Below are 8,429 nucleotides of genomic sequence, written 5' to 3' on the forward strand. Positions count from 1 at the left end.
GTTGTTTTTTCAGTCTTTAATTATTTTTTTTTAAACTGTTACTGCCTATTTGCTACCTACTGACTTGGCATCTCTTGAGGTGATTGAGAATAATATTTTATTTATTGCTGATTGCCTCGTGGTATGTAATACTGAGCAATTCGTAGAAAGAATAATCTTATCACTGTGACCTTAATAACTTTGTCCACCAGGGAAAAAAGTACATGCATGAAAGCGGTTATAGAACTAATTTTTCAGTAGATTGTTTTGTTAACTGTATCCTATTAGCATTTACGTTTCAAAAAGGTGAAAGAAGTTTCTTTCAAAGCATATTTAAAATTCTGTTATAAACTTCTTTATTAGCAGTACTTTGGGGTTATATAATTATTTTTCAAAATGGATGCAATATATTCATCTTTCTAGTGATTCATAATTCCAAACCATACCAAAAAGCCAAAAACGCAACTAAATATCTGGTAAGCATCAGAAGGATTATGTGGCAAACATTCAGGTGTTGCACATGCATGGCCAGTGGCAAATTTGATGATGGTAAACAGCAGGATAACACAACAGTTTAGATCAAAGAGTCATAAAAATATATAAAATGCATAATAACTTCAATTAATGAGATGTCAGGAAAACTATGTATTATTTAAAAATTGCATAACCAGCTGGGCTATAATGAGCCATGCTTTTAATCAAATTAATGAGGCTACAGTTCAGCACTGCTCATGACTCAGAATAAAGTCTTTCCCTACAGCACAACTTCCTAAAAGCCCTTCGTGTATCATTCATTAAACACAGACTAGAACTACTATGTAAGGCATAAGGACATACAGGACAAGAGATTTTGAATACTTTAACCATATGCAGCTTTGGAAATCCCAGCTTTGTCTCAAGCCCTTTAAAAAAAGTTACTTAGAACATTTGTTATAAATCAACTCCATATATTCACCCAGCCTATGAAAATAGAGTGCTGCTTCAACAAGTTTATTTCTATGAACTATTAATCTGGTCACACAGTGAAATACTCTGAATATTCATTTGAAACATGACAATTCTGAAAATATTAATGTACAACTTTTTTTTTTTTAAGTTCAATATTGACAAAAACTAGGAAAACTATCAGCAATCTGAGACAGCACCTGCCCCTACAAGACACACCTTTGTGAAGCCTGCATGAAATAAACAGCAGCGATATCATCATCAATAAGAAGAAAGCTTCTCCTAGAAAGGTAGTAATATTTGCAGAAAGAAGTAAATGATTCATGTTGAATTCAGATTTATTTGATTCTTTTTGTGTCACCTTGTGCTTTCTCTTGCTTCTAATAAGTATTTCATTACTAAAGTAATTATATTGACCCCTACCACATGGCTAGACTTCCAGAGGACACAATTCTAGTAGGGCAGGCTCCTAGTAGGAGATAGAAAAGCTGAGCATGTGTCTTTAAGTTTAAAAGATCTCTCAGAACTATCACCAGAGTGCTTAAAACTAAGCTAGTTATTGTTAGTGTTTCTCCAATAAACAGGCTGGTGTTAGATTGTGAATAATCAGTATTTCATATAAAATTATCCTGGATCAAAAAGTGCCAATGAGCTTTGAATCTGGACCCATATTTACATCATTCAGCAAGTCATAATCAATGTCATGTGTTTGGTTTGTGCAACCCTTGTTTCATTTGCCAACCTAAATAGCTGTTGCTCTTCAAAGTTAGCAAGACAATGATAACTTTGAAAATATCGCTATGTTAACAGGTACTCCAACAATCTAGAGTTCACATTGTGTCTGACACTTGATGTACTGCTTCCAAAAGGCAGCATTCATGGGGATGGTAAGCAGCATTTACAACTTTGCGACTTTATTCCCGAAAGTACTGCCTGACTCATGTTCATTTGAAAGAGTTTTCAGCTCTGGGGAAAATTACAGCATGTACTCTATTGTCGTAAAGGACTTTGCTAACAATGTCAGTGTACAGCCAAAGACAGTTGTGTTTCTTAGAGAATATTACAGAAGTACATTTTCTATATAGGAAGATGATTGGAAATTGATATGTGACATTTACACAGACCTCTAACACACCATGGTCTTCACAAGTATGCAGGTATGAAAAATGGCATAATTTATAAGAAGAGACAAGTAGATTTTTAAGGTGGTATAGAATATGTGTTCCTGTTCGTCATCTTCTGCAAGCACAAATGCAGGCTGAGAGGAGAATGGACTGAGAGCAGCCCTGGGGAGAAGGATTTGGGGGTATAGTTAAATAGAAGTTCAACATGGCAGGGGATTGGAACTAGATGATCTTTAAGGTCCTTTCCAACCCAAACTATTCAATGATATGAGCATGAAATTTTATACTCTGATTTTTAATAGCACTGCAATGATATTAAAGTGATATTTATTTTTAATGTTTGGTGTGGCTTTTTTTTCTTAAACTAGTGAAAACTTATGATATTTCAATGTGTCAGGTTATACTTGTTTAATTTTGAAGTATATAAATATTTCTTAAACAGGAAGAGAATACTCTTCACAGTGCCACAAACACCAGTCTGTAATTCTGTTGGCGGTTTTGTGTTGGTTGACTAGCCATCTTTTTGCTCTGGCAAAATATGTTCATTTTAGATATGTTCTGAACTTCAGATTACAACTGTAGGAATCGACCCTTGATTTCATTTCCATCCCCCCTACCATGTAATGGTAAATTTATTTATTTATAAAAACAAACTCAACAAATCCCTGAATTTTCTCCATTTCAGCAATATTTGTCTGTTTGAGGTTGTATTTGTCCTCTTGAACCCAAGATAACAGAATTCAAGAGCAAGAAAACATTAGACTGAATTCTGCATCCATATATTGTTAAATCATTTTTCTTTTCCTAGCAAGTTAAGAGGTATCTTTCTTAATATGGAAATACTGTTAAGTATTTGTGCCCTACTTACATCAACAACTGTAAATGGGACAAGCCATCTTATTCTTTAGAGATTTGGAGAAATAAATATGGCAGACTATGACGCCTGTCACACTGCAAGCAGCAGTGCTGTGTTCTGACTTGTACTTCACTGCACATTTGACTAAATGTTTTCAGAGAGTTATTTTATAAAGTGTCACAGCAGGCCAGCATCTTGAAGCTTCCTTGAATTTTACAGAACGTAACATGCCTTTGGATGTACCGATCCTAATTCCAGTGGAAGTCCACAGAGCAGGTTACCTTAAGGAAAAGTAAGAGAGTAATAGTAACAATTCTTCCATCTCATTCCGTATATTCTTATCACAATGAATAAACTGAAATTTGTGGTTAAAATAACAAAGGAATGTACTATACTTTCACAGGTCAAGGTTCTATTGATGTCATTGAAACAATAGTAGTTTCCTCCATGGAAAAAGTAGAGGAGTTCCCCCTCTGTTAACAGTTAATAGATTCTGCCATGTTTGGCATCTGGATATCTTTATTCTTGGCTAGCAAGATTTTTTTTCTGTATGCATGTTAGAAGGGATTACCTCTGTTTTATCTCACAGTCATTTTACTGTCTCTCTGTCAATGTCACCTTCAGGAAAGTAACAATTACTTTCTTATCCCAAATTCTAATTGTATACTGTAATGATTGTAGGTGGATAATGATAGCTGAACAGGGAACAGTGTGCAACTCGGAGGAAACAATGTTTTGACGTGATAAATTACTCTTCTGTTGCAAGGAAAATAAATCAGTCATTCAGTATTTAATGTAGAATTTCTGAGAACTCAATTCTCCCTTTTGTATGGCAAATAAGGGAAGTTCTCTGAAATTTTCAGCCTGTTTTTAGGTTTTTTTTATTTCTGAATGAAAAAAGAAATAATCTGTGTAAGGCACTGCCTTTCACAGCACTGTGGTGTGTGGTGTGGTTATGGAGTTGTCGCTTCTTTTTTTCTTAAATAATATAAAATACATGATGATGTTCTGTATTTTATTATGAATAATCTTTCCTGAATGGAACTTCATCCTAATTCAAGTGCCACTAAAATAAAGGTTAGCTTCTCTGACTGTATATAACTTTAGTGGAAAAGGTTTTGTAAATTACTTTATTGTTTCACAGGCCTTGGAGAATGCTGCTGTGGATGGCAACAAGTGTGACTCATCTGGCTATAGAGCTGGAAGTGTAATATTAAAGAAAATAAATAACAAGACTGAAAAGAGCATTAAATGAGGAAATGAGGCATGAATGTGTGAGACAGAGGTTATTCTACTGCATGTAAGTAGATACCACCTAATTACTCGAGAAGCAGCACTTAATAAGTGCAAGATCATGAATGAAATAGAAACAATCCAGGATGTGCCCAAGTTCTCCAATCTAGTAATTTCACTGCCAGCAGCAAGTGGCTGCTGGTCTGCAGGACATGGGGGGAATAGTTTGAAAATCCCAGTCTTGGAAGGAGATGCATTGTGATTGTTGATTGAGTGATCTGTAGTGCTTCTATATTTATTATTACAATGAGGATTTTTGCATTGCCCATAACCAGCTCATCATATTCAGTTTAAAAAAATAATGCTTTTTTATTATTATCAAAAGGCAAAAAAAATAATAAAATCCCCCAAATCATGCCCCTAGTTTAGGATTTTACTATGCAAGCTTTTAACACACTAGAGCTGGAAACTGTAATGTCAATTTTGTTGAATGAAGAACTGAACTGAGAGCTAGCAATGCAAACAAACAGGGCAGTGCCCATTGCCCCTCACTTAGTGGAAGTCCAAGATAACTTCCTAGCCAGGAAGAGCATCATTGTTCTCATTTTTACCCCAGCTGTGTGCATTACTTTTGAGGAGCCCTTGCTTTTACCATGCATATTTATTTTTCTAGAACTTTTATTCTTTTACAGAAGAGAAAGCTAAGTCCATTAAATCAGGTAAGAGTGAATTCAGTGCTTTTATCAGTTGACAACTGACTGTAGCCTTGACTGGGGCAAAAACATTTTTCCTTTCTTATAGCAATTACTAAAAAGTGTTTATATTATTAGGTACCCTATTTTACACAAAAATTGCTTGGACAGAATGAGTGTATTAAAATATACCTCCAGTAAATATATTAAACTATACTTGTAGTAAACAAATAATTTGGGCATTCTGTAATGTGCAGTTGTGCTAATATTCATAAAAGCATTGACACAGCCAAACCTCTAAGAGAGGTTACATAAAGACTTAAGTGGCATCTATGTCTTTCAAAATTCAGTGCTTACATATTCAAGAAAGCTCAGGCCATAGAATGAAATTGCTCAATAATTTTTATGTGAAGCCTTGTTAAAAAGTTGTGTCAACAAAAGATAGAGAGATTAATAGGGGTGTGCTCATTAACATTTTGCTGTTTGAGCAAATAGATTTTACTCAGAGCCAAATGAGATTTTTGCAGTTCATTTTTTGAAACTGTGAAAGAGTCATTACCATAGTCTGTTGGGAAAACTAAGAATAAAAATTGCATGATGAGTGCATTGATTGAACATATTAATCTATTAAATATATATTACTATATTAAGAGTCTAATTGTCTTTTATCAAAATGGATTATATAGAGGTTTTATTCCACAAATTGGATTTTGGACTTGGAAAGAAGTGACAATTATAATTATAACTCTATTTTATAATTATAATTATAATTATAACTCTAAGGGTTATGAGAATCTTTATTTTATCTAAATGTTATATCTCAGATTTAAGGATAGCCTTTTCAGGGCAAGGCAGAGACCTGTAGGCCATTCCATAGATGAATAACAGGACATTACAGGTCTCTTCTTTCATGACTTCAGGCTTACACCAATCATGCCCCAGACATCCAAATACATGCATGAGGTCATGTAATTAGTCTACTTACTCAGGGACTTGCCGAAGCCACCAGTGATACTGATCTGTTTAGCCTCGGGCTTGTAGAAGGCACAAATAGCATTGATGACACTGAAACATAAAGATTTTGGTAACTAGCAGAAAAGGGTTGTGTGTTTTACTAATCCTGAGTGGACTTCTCTCCCACTTAATTTTTCAATAAAATGAGCTATGTGGTAATTAATGCACTTTACAAAGGTCCTTCGTGTAAAGCTACTGGAATATTACTAAATTTGGGCCCTTGACATATAAAAAGACAAAGATCTGATAGTGTTTGTTACTTGTCTTATACAAGCCAGTTAATTTCCTGTACATGTAAAATAAATATAAATAAAGCAAATAATGTTTTGATTCAATCCTTTTTAAAGTAAATGGACCATTTGAAACCGTAAGAACTAAATAAATCAGATTCCCCAATGTCTGCGCAAGGACTGTAACCTGGAAACTAATTTCAGAGATGCCAAAGGAAAAGACATTTTATATTAAAGTATTGAGAGTGGTTTAGAAAACAATTTTGGTTGTAAAGCAAAGTGACACATGCCCAGTGTTCAAACTTGGGTGGCATCTGAATGGGGAATATAAAGAGATCTTTACAGCCACAGTTGTGGAGGACAATTCAGGTTTCACACTCCCACTGCAGTTTATGATGGCTGGTGGCAGTTCTACATGCTCAGGACAAACTTTTGTCAGTAGGGATATACAGGTAAAGATGCTTTAAACCCAGCACTCACATTAATGAGGATCCTTCCATCATCTGGCATATTCACTCCTTTTCCTCTGTCATAAGCATTTTCAACATCTTGAACTTCCAGGTGGCAATCTATTGTATGGAGGGAAGGCAGAACAGGAGGAGCCTATTTATTATATTATGGGAATATACAACTTTTTTATTTTTTTTTCTTTTATTTAACTCCTACTGAGGTACTGACATCAAACTACAGTTGCCCATAGGTGATCTACTGTACATCTTCAGCAAAAGACTGGCAGTCAAATGCAGATTTGAGAGTCCTGATTTGCCATAATACAAAATTGTCAGAAGAAAAACCCTCAAATAAGAAGTAATAGGTAAAAATGAGCAAATTACGCATACCAAAATAGTAGATGTGGATCTGACATGTCTTTCTACTTAAGGAAATTAAGAATTAATAACCATTTTAAACCCACAGAACTCCCAGTTTTAAAAGGCACTATGAAATGTCACTAAGCTGTTTCTTACAAGCTCCTTCATTCATGAAGCATCGGTCTTTGTTAATTATTATTTGCCATAATACAGGTGAGTAAAATCAGTCGTAAAAGTTTCTACTTTTTCATGTACATTAACTGCCATTTAATACTTCACCCCTTCCTCCCTGAGCTACACAACAGAAAGCAAAGACCTTCTGACCACCCCAGACTTGGATCTCTCTCCTCAGAAAATACACTGTGATTCAGCAGCAGCCTGGATTACAGGTAGGTACTTGGGGTTTTTTTCTTTCTTCATTAAAAACTTCAGCTACATTAACAAATCAAACTTGGATGCATTGTCTTTATTGTAAAAAAAGGCCATATCTAGCCTTATGGATTTGGCCTGAAGTGTTTTTGTTTATAAAGGTATGGCAGTCTAGTAGAATAGTAGGTTCTGACTCTTGTTCATACCTGTATGAAGTCTTTTCCCTCGGAAAATGTTCACCAAATACAGAAAATATTCCTTCTTGTGTTTAGTAAGAAAGAACATCTGTCTACGTGGTAAACAACCCTTCCAACAGAAAGTAGTGCGTCCAAATCAGAACTGATCCAGCTATTGACATTTGAAAGCTGCAGTTAGTCTCTTCCAACAAAAGATGGCAGTGCTCGGTTTTCTTCAAAACTGTAATGTCCAGTCACTGAAATTCAAAGGTCCGAAAACACTTCCCTTGTCTTTGCCTAGAATCTGCACATTGAGCTCAGTGGTCTTTTTACTGATTAGCTAACGAGGTGGCCTTAGATATATTTAAAAAAAAAAAAAAAAAAAAAAAGTATGTTTCCACAGGAAGTCCCAACTGGAAAAAAACGACGTGCCACTAATTCACAAAATACCCTTGCAAATGTAGCAGTGTTAAAAGCCTCCTGGAGTCCAATTTAGAATTAATCATTATTTTACGGAAACAGTTTTTCAACAAATAGGAAATGAAAGGAAAATAGTTTCCAAGATTTTCTTGGGTCTGTCTTTTTGTATGCAATATACATTAATCTTTTAGATATTAATTCAAATGCTGATTGATCAAAGTATGCATTTTCCTTGAAAGTTTCTGCTTACATTATGCCTGTACCCAAAAGCAGAGATTTTTGCATAAATCTGAACTTTTCCAATGCCTTATATCAAATTAGATAACTCTGTACTTTAGGGCTTTGCTAGATGTAGGTATGAGTAATAATCCCATGACTAGCATAAATTAAAAATTAGGAAGACAATATGAAATAGAATTTATTTACTGTAAAATACAATATAGCCCTCACGGGAAAATTACAAAATAAATTAGGATTAAGTCTGTGACGGAGAGTAGAACTTCTACCTGTTACCATGACTAAAACGTAAAAAGAAAACAAAAGCCAAACCTAAACCAGTAATAAACATTGTAATAATAATAT

The 8,429-nt window shown here is 34.7% G+C and overlaps 1 long non-coding RNA gene across 1 annotated transcript; it reads right to left on the bottom strand.

Moving 5' to 3' along the window:
* Positions 1–358: 358 nt before the first annotated feature.
* LOC115607374 lies at positions 359–7,779 on the bottom strand. Its single transcript, XR_003991207.1, has 4 exons — positions 7,458–7,779; positions 6,554–6,642; positions 5,815–5,894; positions 359–3,185 (listed from the first exon to the last, which is right to left on the bottom strand). It is a non-coding gene; the product is annotated as an uncharacterized LOC115607374 (long non-coding RNA).
* Between the last annotated feature and the right edge of the window lie 650 nt (positions 7,780–8,429).

Source organism: Strigops habroptila, chromosome 4, assembly GCF_004027225.2.
Source record: "Strigops habroptila isolate Jane chromosome 4, bStrHab1.2.pri, whole genome shotgun sequence".
Classification (NCBI taxonomy): domain Eukaryota; kingdom Metazoa; phylum Chordata; class Aves; order Psittaciformes; family Psittacidae; genus Strigops; species Strigops habroptila.